Raw genomic sequence first — 16853 nt, forward strand, 5'->3', positions numbered from 1 at the left:
CTATTTTTGGGAGGGGGTGAGGAGTCCCCCACCACACACACACACAATTCTGAGGCCTGATTTCTATTCAGATTTGGATGGAGATTACAAAAGACCTCAGAAAACACATGGTCTTACCATCCACACAAGCTGGTAAATTTGGCTTTCACATCAGTTTGACTTATTTGCCCTAACAATGGCTGGTCAGCAGAACCCGATTACTCCTAAAGGATCGTGTGACAGAAGAGAGGAGACAGAAGTGATGAGAGGGGAAAGAGAGCAGATGACAGAATTAATGTAAGTAAATCCCTTCATGCTTTTTGGTTCAGCATTTGATATAGGGTCCTGAAAGGACTGCAAATGCAACATTAAGAAAAACATGTTCTTCTTAACAAGTAAGCTCCTTGGGGCAGGGATTGGGTCTTTGCATGTGCTTACAGGCCCCAGCACAATGGAGCTCTGTTACTGAGCCTCTGGGAACTACTGTAATATACGTTGTTAATAATGATAAATAAATCATCATCATCACCATTTAGCCTTGAGATGACTTCACTTATGTCCAGCATGCACATTACTGATAGTGATAGTGACTGATAGTGTACAAAGCTCAAATCGGTAGATCTGTGGGGGCGAGGGGGGGGTCCTGTCCCACAAAAAAATTTGAGATTTTGAAAAATTTTCCCATCCCAAAAGTTGAATTTTTAAAAAATTTTCATGAAATGAAAAAAACCCACCTAAACAAACAAACAAACAAACAAACAAACCAAAAATGTTGGTCAGGTAAATCAAAACATTCAGTCTTGATGATTTAAAAATGCTTTCCTTCAATTTTGATTTTTTTACGATGAAGTGAGCTGTAGCTCACGAAAGCTTATGCTCAAATAAATTGGTTAGTCTCTAAGGTGCCACAAGTCCTCCTTTTCTTTTCTTTTTTACTGAAATTAACAAATTTCAAAACAAAAAGTCGTTTCAACCCTCCTCCCCTCCCCCCCCAAAAAAGAACACCAGACTTTTTTTGTTTCTAAAATGTCAAAACAGGACATTTTGACACATTGGGAACTTTTTTCAATTTTTTTTCCCAAAAAATAAGCAGTTGATCAACAGTGATCTTTTTTCATGGACAGTTTTGGTTTCAGCAAACTGGCATTTTTTAATGAAAAAGGTTTTATTGAAAAATACCTGACCTGCTCTGCCAATGAAATACAATGGCTGTTTTGTACTTCCTATCATCTTGCTAAAGGGACTTTTCCTCCATTCGATGGAGAACGGTGTGCGCTGATCAACATTTACTGTAATGAATGTATCAGAGCTCAGGAATACTGTCAGCCATACACCCGAGGAGACTGGAGTCCTCTTATTGATCCACATTATAGGCATAGCATGGGTAGCAGAAGCAAAAGCTTCTGCGCAGTGTGCCGTCAATGTGCATGACTTGGAGGGACTATTTTTGTGCATAAGCGAGTACTCCAGTTGCCATAGCTTTGGTTTCTCTGGCGAGACTGCTAACAAGGGTTGCAACTACCCCAGAGTGTGTTGATAGCTCTTTTGTCTACTGAGAACTGGAGTGCATTCTGACCACTAGCTCCTTTCACACAGCTCACCAGGTAGGCAAGTAGCCACATTCTACACTAGTGGTTCTAGACTGGTTGCTTTTCAAGGGTACTTCCAAACGGAGCTCGTTGCAGCAATCCAGTCTGGGGAATCACAGACACTCGAATGACTGATTCAGCACCTCTTCCAACAGACTCTGCCAGTGGGACTGCTCTGGAACTCTGGATGCTCTTCCATGGCAGAACCCAGAGGGAAGGGATGTGGTAATATTGACTCGTTACGGAGCAGCTGGCCTACAGGGCACAGGGATTGCAATTTGTACCCTCCTGGGTGTGAATCAGGCTCTTTGACATTACTGAAACACCTGACATGGCATCTCAGTACATTTCATTTGCAAAATTACTTCAAGCTGATTTGGGTATTAGCCTTATGATAGGGACTGAAGGACTGAAAGCAAGGAAGAGCCATGATTAAAGGCAATATACTGAGTTGTGGTGTTTGCCTAGTGTGGTATGGAGGAAGCAGTGTGAGGCTCGGCTTTATTTAACATTTTTATTAATGATGTGGCACAGAGGGTAAACAGCATGCAAACGGAAGTCTCAAATACTGAATTGCCAGCACCGGTGAGGACAGAGAAATAATATACAGAGACTTGCAGAGGACAGAGGTACAGGCAAGAACATCAACTATGGAAAATGTGGGCAATCCAGCTTGAGAAATAATCAGAAACTTATTCTAGATCTCACTGGGATGGAGATTATTGGAAAGCAGCACTACAAAAAGAGGCGGGCAACTGAGACAGAACAATCTGGACTGCATGGTAAACTGGGCACAATCAAACCCACACAGGTAGGAACAAGAAACATTGTTCACAATCATAGGAGGGTGAACCATTCCCTGGGAAGCAGTGACTCTGAAAAGTCATGATGGAAACCAAATGAACATGAGCTCCCATACAATGTGGTGGTAGAAAGGGCTAATACAATCCTTGGATGTACAAACAAGGGTAGCAAAAGGCTGGAGTAGGGAAGCGTTATTATCTCCATATATAGCATTGGGGAAATCATTATTGGAATACTATGTCCCACACTTCAAAAGGATGTTGGAAAACTGGAAAGGGCTCAGAAAAGAGCAAAAAGAATGATTCAAGGACAGGAAAACCTGCCTTGAGGATCTCAGTCTATTTAGTTTAAGGTTAAGAGGTGACTTGATCATGTTCTCTGAGTATCTACATGGACTGAAGAAAGCTGATAGTAGAGGGATCTTTAGTCTAAGAACTTGTCTTCACTACGGGAGTAAGTTAACCTAAGGGCAGGTCTACACTACAGCCGGGATTGACGCTCTGATATCGATCCACCAGCGGTCGATTTAACAGGTCTAGTGAAGACCCACCAAATGGACAGCAGATCGCTCTCCAGTCAACCCCTGTACTTTACCCCTGACGAGAAGAGTAAGGTAAGTCAACGGGAGAGTTTCTCCCATTGACCCCCCACATGTAGATAGATCCCATGGTAATTCGACCTAAGGTACATTTACTCCAGCTACATTATTCACGTAGCTGGAGTTGCGCAGCGTAGGTCCGACTTACCACGGTAGTGTAGACATTGCCTAGTTTAGGTTGACTTACCCCGGTGTCTTCACTGTGCTGAGTCGACAGGAGACACTCTCTGGTTGACTCCCCTTACTCTTCTTGGAGAGCTGGAGTATCAGGGTAGATCAGAGAGCGCTCTGCCATCGATATAGCAGGTCTTCTCTAGACTCGCTAAATCGATCCCTGCTATATCAACTGCAGCAGTGTCTATCTCCCCATAGTGGTGACCAGCCCTAACAGACAAAGACAAAACAAGATCCAGGGCTTGGATGTTAAAATTAGACAAATTCAAACTGGAAAGAAGGTGTAATTATTTTTTAATAGTGAGGGTAATTAACCACTGCAACAACCTACCAAGGGAGGTGATGGGATCTTCAGTGCCTGAAGTCTTTAAATCATGACTGGGTGTATTTCTAAAAGATATGCTCTAGTTTCACAAAAGTCATTGGGTTTGATGCAGGAATCACCAGGTTAAATGTATGGTGATATGCAGAAGGTCAGATTAGATGATCAAAATAATTCATTCTAGGTTTAAAATCTATGAATTTCTTATGAAGTGACAGCGAACAGCAAATTAGATATTATCTTGCACTGTAACACGAGGCCCCCAAAAATCTGATTTGGGGCTCCATATGCAGAAGCATCATCTCATTCTTAATTATTGTTATTATTAATAACCATTTGAATAGTGGGCCATGAGTGTGCATGTCATTGTACAGACTGAATAAATGGAGTCCAGTCTTGCTCCCATTGAAGTCATGATAATCCGTTTTATGGATCTGAAGGCTATAAGTATAAAGTTGCAAGTTGCAGTGGGGGAGGTTTAGATTGGATATTAGGAAAAACTTTTTCACTAAGAGGGTGGTGAAACACTGGAATGCGTTACCTAGGGAGGTGGTAGAATCTCCTTCCTTAGAGGTTTTTAAGGTCAGGCTTGACAAAGCCCTGGCTGGGATGATTTAACTGGGAATTGGTCCTGCTTTGAGCAGGGGGTTGGACTAGATGACCTTCTGGGGTCCCTTCCAACCCTGATATTCTATGATTCTATGATTCTATGAAAGGAGGGAGATGCATTTTTGAGATGAAGGGTGGTCTTGTGGTGAAGGCATTGGATCTGGGTTTAATAATTTCCAGCTCAGTCACAGACTTCCTGGGTGACCTTGGGCAGTTCACTTAGGCCCTGATCCTACAACTGGATCTGGATGTCAGTGGCGCTGATGATCAGTGGAATTCTGGATCCAGTTGCAAGATGGGGGTTTTAATATCTCTGTGCCTCATTTGTGAAATGGAGATAACGCTTTCTTGCCTCCTCCCTTTGTCTTGTTTAGTTAGACTTTAAGCTCTTCAGGAGAGGGGCACTGTCTTATTCATGTGTGTATGGTGCCTAATGCAATGGGACCCGATCTCAGTTGCTACTGTAACACAAACAATGAAAAATAAATACAATTAAAATGAATAATTAAGGTGGTTCAAAGGGGTATAAGTAGGAGTAATGGCATAAAAATCAGAAAGAAATCCTATGGGAGAGATTGAAGGATTCAACTGCAGAATAGTGCTCAAGGAAAGTACTGAAATTCACCTTGTTTTAAGACTTTTATAACTGGACTTGACCACTGGAGAACACTATGTCATTGACAGATGAATGGACTAGATAATCTAATAGATCTTTTCTGTCTCTAATTTCTATATTATTAAACACTGGCCTTGTTCCCAAGTCTCTAGATAGTTTAAGAGCTATGTCTTCTATCAACAGTAGTTGAGCAGTATCTAATAATACAATTATCCAATATATGGCACCTAACATTAAGATCTGACATCATAATTGACTTCCTTTGTGAACACTAAGTTCCTGAATAGCCACTAGATGAACTGATATGACAACATGTATTTCAGTGCCAGCAATGCCAGATGTCAGTGCCAGATGACACACAGCTCTACCTATCCTTCACCACACACAACCATACCACTACACCAAGATGGCCTAGTGCTCAGACAAGATCGGCTCATGGCTGGCTGAAGCTGAACCCAAGCAAGACAGAGGTGATGCTGGTGGGCAGAGGAAAGCACTTTGAAGCGTTTGCAGCCCCAGTGCAGTCCCATTGGATTGAAGGTACACACCCACAACTGGTCAGTTCAGTCCATCATTTAGGAGTACTCTTGGATTCCTTGCTGATGTTGAGCTCTCATATAGCTGCATCTATGAGTTATACTTTCTACCATCTCTAGCTGGTGAGGAGACTCCATCCCATCCTGAAGGATGATATTCTGGTTTCAGTAATGAATAATCTTTGTCACCTTCTGTCTGGACCACAGCAATGCAATTTACTTGGGCACAAAGCCATCAGCCCATAGGAAACTCCAACTAGGAAGAACTCTGCAATGCACCTCCTCAGCAACATGGACTACCACAAACACATCGGACCAGTCCTTTGTTCTCAAAACTGGCTTCCAATAGGTTATCAAATCAAGTGTAAGGGCTTGGACCTTGTTGTCAAGGCACTCAATGGTTTGCCCCCAGCATATCTATCTAAAAGAGCTTAAAGTTCCATGGCAAAGACCTTGGTCAAGAACTCCACTCTTCTGGCACAATGGAACTTTCTACCATAAGGGTAAAGCTCACCTATGCAGGGGACAGAGCTCAGGATCCAGCCCCAAATGTGAAACAAACTCCCATAGGACCTAAAGATCATCATAAACCTCTCCACCTTCTGCTCTCAACAAAGAGCAAGGTGTACATTTATTAAAACCAAACAAATCCCAAAACAAAACCCTACCAAAAAAAAAAACCACTCCACTGAGCACACAATTCTCCCTTTGGGGAGAGAATGAACTACATGTGACAGATGTTAGTCACATTACTCAATGCATGACTGGAAGATGCTCAGATACTATGCTGATAAGGGCCATATACGAACCTATTTAGAATTGAAGAGAACCAGATTCAGGTTGGAAGGTCTGACAGTCAATAATTTCCATGAGGACAGGATACAGCTTCCATTGAAGTCAATAGAAAAGGTCCCATGAACTTCAATGGGGTTGGATCTGCTCCTTCTGCAACTGTCCTACCAGAAGCACAGCACAGTGCACGCACTTCTACAAATATATATCACATTTTGCTGGGTCACGACCTGGAAGCATTCATGTATATAAGCAGATTGATTGCAATGCAGAGTATGCTCTAGCTGAAGCTTTGACAGTGCAGTTTTTGCAGCCACATTTACAGGCCACAGTGATGAAAGGCTTGGCTGGTAACCGATTAAAACGTATTCATTTTGCACGACCTTCAAGTGCAACACACCAAAAAGCACTGACTTGGTTAAGCCAGGCTCTAAGGTGCTGCTGCATTGTCATGAAATAGCCATCAGAGAGCAAGAGATCCGAATGGTACGTAACTGACTGATTATTATCAATATTAAGCTAGGCCTAGAGACTCCTATCAACAGTGGGACCCTACTGTACTAGGCATTGCATAAACATATGTAAGAGACAGTCCTTGCCCAGTTAATAGACAATGCAGAAAAAGGAAGGGTGTAATACCAGAATCACAGTGCGGGAAAGTGACTCACCCAAGGTCACACAGCCGGTTAGTGGCAGAGCAGGGAATAGATCTTAGGTTTATGAATCCCAAATGCCTAGAGTGAATTATTTAACTCACTGAGACAGGGGCTGATTGAACTACTGTTGAAGTCAATGGAAGGTCCGCCTCAGGCTTCAGCTGGCTTAAGATTAGGCTCAAACAGAGCAATGTAACTATTTAGTCCCAAATCTGCAGCATAACCCCTCTGCAGAAGGAAGATCAGTGACAAGCAACCACAGAGGATCTGAAATATGGACAGAATAGTTGGGCACTAGCCCAGAATAAATGCCGCAGATTGCTTAGCGTCTCAGCCCTTTCCTGACATATGGAACAAGCCATGTGTTCTCTGGATCTCAAGAAGGGAGTTCTCACACTGATATTGCTACCATCTCACTGGGTGTTTACCCCTGTGGTGAAATGTGATCCTGGAAAATGTCTTAAAAGAATTTATTGGAATAGTTTGTTTCATCCCTCTCTTCCTCCTCCTCCTCCTCTTCTGCTTCTTGGTTCTGTTCTTCTGTGGAGTTGTCTTTCTAGTCCTCCGCCCCTGAAAATGACATTGTCAAGCTGACCCAGCCAGGTGTGCAAACTTCCCACCTCCTCTGACACTTCTTTGGCAGAAAGCGCAGAGAACTCAGCGGGTAATGTCAGGGTCAAGTTAAAAAATAACAAAAGCTGCCAATGTGGATTTCCTTCTGCTGGTACCTATCATGAATGGGGTAAGTTCTGTGTACACTGAGTGTTGCTTGAGTATTTCCTTTTTTTTCAGCTAGCTCTGAATTAACCTCTGTTGTTCAGCTTAACTCTCTACTTTTGTTCTGGGGATGCTTTTCAGGGTCCAGATGGGGGTGCGGGGGGCAACATTTTAACTGGTCATCCAGATTCATTGCAAAAGGCTGTTACATCACAATTTTTGCTCAGTTGCTGATGGACTGACGCAAAAAATGGATGACTATGACCAAACACTCAAGAATTCATCCAGGGTACAATTCTTTTCTCAGCTGTATCTGTGTGAATCCAGAAAAACTCCACTGAAGCCTCTGGATTTACACCAGCATAAGTGAAAGCAGAATTAGAATCTCACTGCACTCATTTTTAATCAAGTGTTAATTCCATTCCAAATTATAATTTCTCCACACTTTGCTTGAATCATAGAATATCAGGGTTGGAAAGGATCTCATCTAGTCCAACCTCCTGCTCAAAAGCAGGACCAATCCCCAATTTTTGCCCCATCCCTAAATGTCCCCCTCAAGGATTGAACTCACAACCCTGGGTTTAGCAGACCAATGCTCAAACCACTGAGGTATCCCTCCCCTCAATTGAATTTCCTGGGAAAAGATCTACTCAGTTCACACGCTGCTTTTGATGGCATCACCACCCACCAGTAGATGTGCCAGCAGACTCCATCTATTTGGATTTTGTTATTTGATTCCATCTATTTGGATTCTTATATGGAGCCCATCACCATGGTATCTGAGATGCCAGAACTGAATGCAGAATTCAAGGCTAATATGCCATCAAACAGCAACACTGATTCATCAGCAAAGGCAAACAGCCAGATGCCTCTGATGGCAGAGTTTCACTAACACACATGTTATTTATGGGTAAAAACTAGTTTTGTTTAAAAGGCTCTGGGTGCTCATGTCTTCAAATCTCCACAGAGGCATTGCCTATAGGTAAGCATGTCTGGAGCAACACCCGCTATTGAAAGAAGTTCTGCGATTTTTGCATTATTTTCCTATGTGCCAAGCATTTTGTAATAGACACTGGTAAGCTTCCAAATGCCGCGTTGCGATGGTCAACAGTGACATTAGCTTTGGGGCCTTGGGCCTATATAAACACACCTCATTCTAGCTATTCCGTACAAAACAGGCCACTAAAAGCCATTAGCATTGCAAAGCAAAGTGCTCAGAAGGCAGGAAATGGCAAAGTTGAGGATGTGCATGTAACGTTAACTCTGTGCTCTTCTGCATGTGTATTATGATTAAATGTTCTATCGCATGGTCACAAATGATTTCCTAGATAATAAAATACAATATCATACAATTAAAAAAATCTTAAGAGATATTTGTAGCATCTTGTAATAACCAGCATTGGACGCATGGTCTCATAATATTTCTCATATTATCCAGAGAACTGCAAACTCCTTGGGCCAACAAGACACTCCCATTTTCAGTGTCTCAGCATTTAGTGTAAATATGTGCAGCTGTATTTTATAAATGTCTGTACCTGATCAATTATATCCAATGGAGAATCCATTGGTGTGTGTAGACCTCTACTGGGAAAATATAAATGACACGCACCATAAATTTCCTCTTTGTTAGGATCATCCATACCATTTCTGCACTAACTCCTCTATGAGACAACAATTATATATAAACCAGAGTCAAATTGCCAGCAGAGACCACGAACAATATGCATATTTCACCCACAGAGATCACGAAGAATATACATATTTTTCACGTGCCTTCAAATCAGAGAAAACAGCAAGTACTGTTACATCCTTTCAGGTTCAGAGACACCAATACAGGTTCAATGGCTTGGAAGTAAGCTGCTCGTCAATTTCTGTAGATTTATTTAAGAACAACAACAACAAAGGGACAAATGCATAAGTAGAGTTTCAACCTGGCATTAGGACCTCTATTAAGGTCCTTACTGAAAAGAATACGGTGGAGTCAACTTACATAGCACCTGACCAATCCTCTATCGTATGAGTATTCCCACGTTCTAAAGAGACATGGTTCTCCCGATAGATCTAATTTCCCACCTGTTTACTGGCTGTCATTTGCATAATGAGTACAGTACAAACAGTTATTAACATGTGCTAACATCTATTCTTGATAATGTTACAATGCAAACAACTTATACAATAGGGCTATAATGCAAGGCAGGTAATTTCTTTATGATTGCATTGGCATGGAAATAGCCAAAGTGTTGGATAAAGTGGATCTCTGAAATGTTAGAGGTTAACGTAACCTTTTGCAAGATTTCATTAGGAGAGAACTAATTTTGCGGATACACGGACTGTTTGTATTGAAATCTGTTGTAGGAAGCCAGAGGGCTGGGAAATATTCTAAGCAGAAGCTCTGCAGTGAAGCAGAGAGAGAGCAGCTTTAGGGATAATATTTTGACCTCATTCTAATAAAAGTTTCTTGTTCAGTATTGAAAGAAAGGGTCTCTTTTGATAATGCTGTGTCATTGGCATAGGACATGGTGTCAGAAATTGACTTATTTTGATCCAACATAAGTAAGAGGAAAAGCGAATGTCAAAGTTCAATTCCTCGTGTGATTTGCAGTTTGATAAGCCCACAGAGTGGCCCACGCAGGAGTCCGCTTCACCAGATTGTTGTGGGTCACCAGATTCTGACCCACAACAAACCTGAACACAGAGAGTGAAGAACAACTATTATTATATGCAATGGGGAGGGAAGCTGAAATTATTTATAAATCGCTTGCCTTTAATGAGGAAGGAAACAAGAATAAACGTGTCATTCTCTTAAAGAGATTGATGCGCAGTTAGTTACAAAACTGGAATGCAATACAGGAATGAGGGTGCAAAGGTCCAGAGAAATCTTGCAAGCCTTAGGGCTCAGTGGAATCAGTAAGAAGAAGACAGCTTTTGAGACTATTTAGAAGTTGAGGTTTTAAACTAGGAATTTTGTGAAAAGATACAGTTATTGTCTGAGCTACCTCTGGCACAGGTGATACGAACAGCACAGGAAACTGAGCGAATAAAAATGTCAAGTCACTCAGCAAGAAAGTGGCTGGAGCCGGGTGCAAGAAATTGCAAAGAAAAAATTCCAAAGGAGAAAATTGGAAGCATCATTAAAATATGCTTCTTAGGAGCATTAAGGGCCTAGGCAGAAATGTGGCAGGCAAAAAACAACACAGGACAAATGAAGTCTGCCCAGCCAGTGGGGACACATGCAGGAAATATAAGAGAAAAAAAAGATAATGGGACTAGGTCTGTCAAAGCAAAGGAATGAATGGTCTGCTTAAAGGGGCACCAACGTGGGTTATTTCTGAAAGGTGACGAACAGAAGTCACTGTTCTGCCGCAACTTTAGCATGAAGGTAACAAAGTGAGTGGTAAAATAGGCCGCTTGTTGTTTTTTTTCCACTAGGGAGCTGTTACAGTCTCATAAAAATTGAGAACATTTTTGAGTCAATCTCAGAAAACGTTTCTTTTTCTCACAAAATGGCCAATTTGATAATTCCCTGGTTGTGCTGGGATTAGGCACTTTGGCCCACACTGTGGATTTCTTATCTGTAATGTGGTTCTCTACTCCATCTCCTATACTTAATCCCCTCACAAAACTCCTTTTGATTCCAGTGACAGTCCCTCACAGAGATCAAAAGCAGCACACTGCTCTGTCAGGTAGAGCTGGGTGAATAATTTGTAACAAATAATTTACCCAACGAATTTCGCCTTGTATTCTGGTCGCAAATCGTCCACCCCACAGATCACAATTTTAATATGTTATTATTGAATGAACTCTTCTTGGTCTATAACTTTCTCCTGAGAAATGTGTGGAGGGTTTTTGACATTCAGCAATCAAGATGATTTGACGGCACACATACGTGCCTCTGATCTTCAGTCGTGCGAAGCATCTCTCAACCACAAGCATACGGCACACATACGTGCCTCTGATCTTCAGTCGTGCGAAGCATCTCTCAACCACAAGCATACGGCACACATACGTGCCTCTGATCTTCAGTCGTGCGAAGCATCTCTCAACCACAAGCATAGGTCCACACTGCATATTAAGGTATGATTGTGATGCAAGTAGGCATACCCATACCAGCTTTAAACTAGCTAGTGCTGGTAATAATAATAGTGAAAACATGGCAGCATGCCCCACGGTCCCACCCTGGGTATCTACTTGTGTGGCTAGCCCACTGTACGATCATAACTTAATTTACAGTGTAGACATACCCCAAGTGAAGTGAAATCAATACACACGGCATATACTCAGCACCTCTGAAAATCAGTCTCATAGATTACATGATATATTCCCTGTACCCGATTAGAAAGTCGTGACTTGCAGAATCAAGAGTTGCAGAGCAAATGCTCTCTAATGCCATTTCAAAACGCCTTTGGACAGAATAGTCTGTAACTTGTGCCCACCCCTTCAGTGAACCTTATTGCTAATACACTCATTTGCTAGAATATTCACTAAAAGCAAACACCCAAGGGGGTGTGTGTGTGTGCAGCTGAAGTGAACTGAGTTAAAAATTGGAATGACTGTTCATGGAATCTTTTTTTCCCACTATTTGCCCAACTCTAATCAACCTGTTTTAGCAGGGGGAAGAGAAATGAGAAGAAAAGGCAGAATTTTATCTGGCATTTGGCTATACGAAAGGCCTGATACGGAGCAATCTGAATTCATTTATTAATTACATAGTGCTCGGAATTTACAAAATGACTTACAGCAAGACCCTTGAAACTTGCAACCAATATTAACCTGTTTTTTTAAAAAAATCTGTACTGGCAGAAAAGCATAAAAGTGGCAACTTTAAGCTCCTCCATCTATTTTCCAAACCACGTTGGTAAAGTCTACAGAGAGCAGGGAAGTGTGCTGCTTTAGCAAGGCCCACAGAGACGCTTCATTAACCCAATTAAGCAGGTGGATGGAGAGGGTCTCTCTGATAATTTACACCTTGTTAATGAAGTGTGTGGCTCTTAATCTCCTCCAAACAAGATACACTCATGAAACGCTGGTGCAGGGAAAGGGGAAATTAATTAGGTGAAAAAACCATGAGATTATAGCAGAGGGATTCCAACAAGGCAACTGTAACCTGGCTGGTTATTCATTTGTGCCTTTCTTAAATTAATGGCTGAACTGTCAAGTAAATAAGACCTGGCACTATGTTGGCTTAAAAGAAGTTTTCAGCATGGCCTATCACTATGCACCTGATTGTACCGCGCATCATTCCCTTTTCTGCGCTACCCCTAACTGAGAGCCAGTTGGGTGAAGGAGAACACAGACTGATCTTATCCCGAGTTACTTCTAAGAAATGCAAATGCACGCAGAGGCTATTCATTTATATATGGCTGTTTTCAAAATTAGGGATATTTTGTGTCATAAATATTGTCCATCCGGCTTTGGATACAAGGAAAAACCAATCGCGCCATTTGCTATTGTCCTTAAAATGGAGCTCAAAGTGGAGCTTCTTATTGTATTGTGTTGTTCCTTATTTGGCAAGTGCTGACAATGGACCCTGTGCAGTACAAGACAAAATACAGAGAATCCTTGCAAGATATAATAGGATTTTATGGGTTTACTATGAGAAAAACGGACTTTCCAGCCGTAGCGATGGCAGTTCTTCCTGAAAACTAATATTTTTGCTTCTGGGCAGAGACGACTCGCACCTGCCGATGGTGGGGGGAGAGGGGGCAGATTGAGGACAGCAGGGTTACTGAGCACGCTCAGTCCATGTGAGCATGCTCAGTGGAAGACAAACAGCAAATCTGGGGAGACACGTGATCCCTCAGATCTCCCCCCCCACACATGTTGCCTCTGCTTCTGGGCACAATCCAGGTGTTGATATCTGGCTTGAGATTTGAGGTCGCACCGCTCAATCTTCGTTGCAGCATGGCAGTGAAAATCAGCTGGGCCATTTCATTCGCCAAAGCCGGAATGGAACAGCCTTCCAGGGACATCCACTGAGAATTTCCTGCGGTGGGTGGAAAGTGCTGCCAGGCAGCAAGGGCAGTCATTGGACTCACGTAAGATTGGCTGGCGCCGTGCCTCAGAATGACAACTGCAGGGCTCCACGCTGGAGAACGCTTATGCACACGTGTAATGTGACGCATGAGTAGTTGCACTGACTTTAGTGGAACGACTCAGACGCTGAAAATTAAGCCCGTGTGCGCCTGAAGGATTGGGGGGGGGGAAGGGATTTTAAACTCTGAGCGCTACTCAGGAGCGGTGCTAATGGACACCACGTATGTAAAGTTATGTAAATAAAAACACACACACATAAATCTAGTTGGGGGTTTTCAGAACAGACTCAGGGATTTGGGCACACGTCTTCTATTCATTTAAATCTCCCCGCTGTTCCAACTCGGTATAATAGTCTTCATTATTTCCCTTTCGGATTTAAATGAATGGGAGATATGTGTCAAAATCCCCTAGACTGCCTTGAAATCCTCAAGCTCATCCTAGTCTCCATCCAGACAATAGCAGCACAAAACCCCATGTCTGGGCCCTACTAGCCAGCTTTCCCTTCATTTCAACAGTGTCAGTTAGGGCCTTGAAGCTGCCACAAGTCCTCCTTTTCTTTTTGCGAATACAGACTAACACGGCTGTTACTCTGAAACCTGTATATAGTGTATTACAGTGCCACTAAGAGAATAGTTCATGGGCATGTCTGAGGCTCGCCATTTATGACATAGGGCAGACGGTCTCAAATTTTGGTCCATGAACCACTAGCGGCCTGTGGAACACTTGAATGGAGAGCTGACTGGCCACATGGCACCGGCTTTTCCTTATTCCCAGTGTATTGTGTTGGAATTGTAAGCTATCACTGTAACAACTCGGGGCTTGGGAGGGTGGCATTCCTGCTCCTGTTTGCAGGCCAGGAGGTGCTGTAGCAAAGCGTGTGAGATGTGGCCTTGCTGCCTTAAGGAGCAGCCTATTTTCTCTCTTTCTGTGCTTTTGGGGTCTTGGGTTATCAGTCTGAATTCCAGGAAATAGTGTTATGCTGCAACCTTCCAGCAAGACTACGTGTGGGGATCTTCATCTACTTTCTCTCCGTGTAGGCTGTAAAATAACACTGGTAACACATGAAATATGTTCTGAATGTTCCCATTCCAGGTAAACAATTGCTGTAATTACCACAGGGATTTTGTGGGATAATGACTGAAAAAGGTGGGGGGAGTTGTCCACAAGATAGTCCCTCTGTAAAGCAGTGGTTCATCCTATGAAGTTTGTGAACGTCGGATACAGGGAAACGGTGCCTTCAGAGCTACAATGCCAGCTAGCATTCTTACTGCAGAAACCATCTCCACAGCCATGTGTCATTTAAACGGAACCTACTGCAGCCCCAGAAAAGAGTGCTGGGGCACCAGATCTGTTCAGGTTTCACATTAATAACCATGCTTTGTCCTAACAGAGCACTGTGCATCCAAGGGTTTTGAAGCACTTTGCACACATGAATTAAATAAGCAATGAATTAAGCCCCACAGCACCCTTGTTTGGTAGGTAAGAGATGTAGAACGATCACTCATTATTTCCCACTCCAAACATTCAAAAATCATTAGATCAGCCTCTCAAAATGATGAGATTGGCTTAAAAATAATGCTATTTTTAAAATAATACATTTGGGGCTCTTTTAATTTGTCTGCTGGCTTTTGAGCCTTTAGGATGCACGTTCTTCATGTTTCCAAGCTTTTCTCTGCAACCACAAGGGCTAACAAGTTACCTTTTGTCAGGGTTCCCTCCCCACTCTGAACTCTAGGGTACAGTTGTGGGGACCCGCATGAAAGACTCCCTAAGTTTATTTCTACCAGCTTAGGTGAAAACTTCCCCAAGGCACAAATTCTTTGCCCTTGGAAGGCACACTGTCACCACCAAGTGATTTAACAAAGAACCAGGGAAAGGACCACTTGGAGTTCCTATTCCCCCAAAATATCCCCCCAAGCCCTTACACCCGCTTTCCTGGGGAGGCTTGAGAATAATATCCTAGCCAATTGGTTACGAAGTGATCACAGACCCAAACCCCTGGGTCTTAGGACAAATCAGTCAGGTTCTTAAAAGAAGGATTTTATTTAAAAAAAAGGTAAAAATCACCTCTGTAAAATCATGATGGAAAATAACTTTACAGGATAACAAAAGATTCAAAAACACAGCAGAACTTCCTCTAGGCTTAGTTTCAAAATTACAAAAACAGGAATAAACCTCCCTCCAGCAAAGGAAAAATTCACAAGCAGAACAAAAGATAATCTAACACGCCTTGCTTGGCTTTTACTTACAATTTGTGTAATATGAGAGACTTTTAGGATGGTTTATAGGAGAAGGAGTTTTCTGACCTGATGCTTCTCTGCTTCCCAAGAGAACACACAAAACAAAGCCTTCTCACCCCCCGGCAAGATTTGAAAGTATCTTCTTTCCCCATTGGTCCTTTTGGTCAGGTGCCAACCAGGTTATTTGAGCTTCTTAACCCCTTACAGGTAAGGAGGAATTCTAGGCTACCCTTAGCTGTATGGTTATGACACCTTTTATTAAATGAAAATTGAGATTCTTAGGCAATGTAATGATTTCAGTAGCTGGGGCTTTAAGAAAAACACTAAAAAACTCAAGCCTCATAGCAAAATCATCAGCATTGGCAACACTGATTAAACATATTCAGCTCTGGAGGTGAAACACAACTGCTGTTTATCGGTGTATAGCAACACTAGACAAACATTTTCAGAAGGGAAGTAATGAAGAATATCCTATCTCATTGAAACTGCAGGAGAAGTTAGGTAGGTGGGATATAATTACCTATGCAGAATGGCATGTAACCCTTGTTGGAATTCTGCCAGGGCACTAGGGTAAACACCTCGGCTCACATGAAAACGCTTTGGGGATTGTTACTTGCCATAAACGGTCATCTCTGTAGTTTGGTGTCGCACATGCCGCACCTCCAGCAGGGCAATGCCCTCAAACATCAAGCTGGGGCAGTGGGTTCGTATCGAATCACTGGGAAGAGTGCTATCTGGAGAATCACTACCACTATTTTTGCAGAATCTGAGGCACGCTGGCTTTCTCTGGAAGCGTGCCATGCAAGTACTGATCCATTCTGATCCGGGCTTAGCCTTCGAGGACTGACCATATTGCAATACCAGGTGGCAGGGCTGCAGGCCACAACTTTGTGAACTTACCATACTACGAGAGCAGAAAACGATCAGGACAAAAAGAGGATGTATAAGGGCTAGAGCTGGTTGAAAAATTATTTCACAAAAGATTGTGAAATGCTGAAGTTCTTTCCCTGTGGGAGCTTGTAGCGAGGAGGCGTGGCCTCCCTCAGAGAGTGACAGCCGTGCAGCCTACAGACCTGTTTTCCATTTTCCCCCTGCAATCATTTTCAACATTTTCCATTTCCTGAAAACCCAGTTTCAACATGGTTTTCAGCAAATTAAATTTTTTGATAAAACAATTCAGTTTCAAAT

Source organism: Lepidochelys kempii, chromosome 6 (assembly GCF_965140285.1).
Source record: "Lepidochelys kempii isolate rLepKem1 chromosome 6, rLepKem1.hap1, whole genome shotgun sequence".
Classification (NCBI taxonomy): Eukaryota; Metazoa; Chordata; order Testudines; family Cheloniidae; genus Lepidochelys; species Lepidochelys kempii.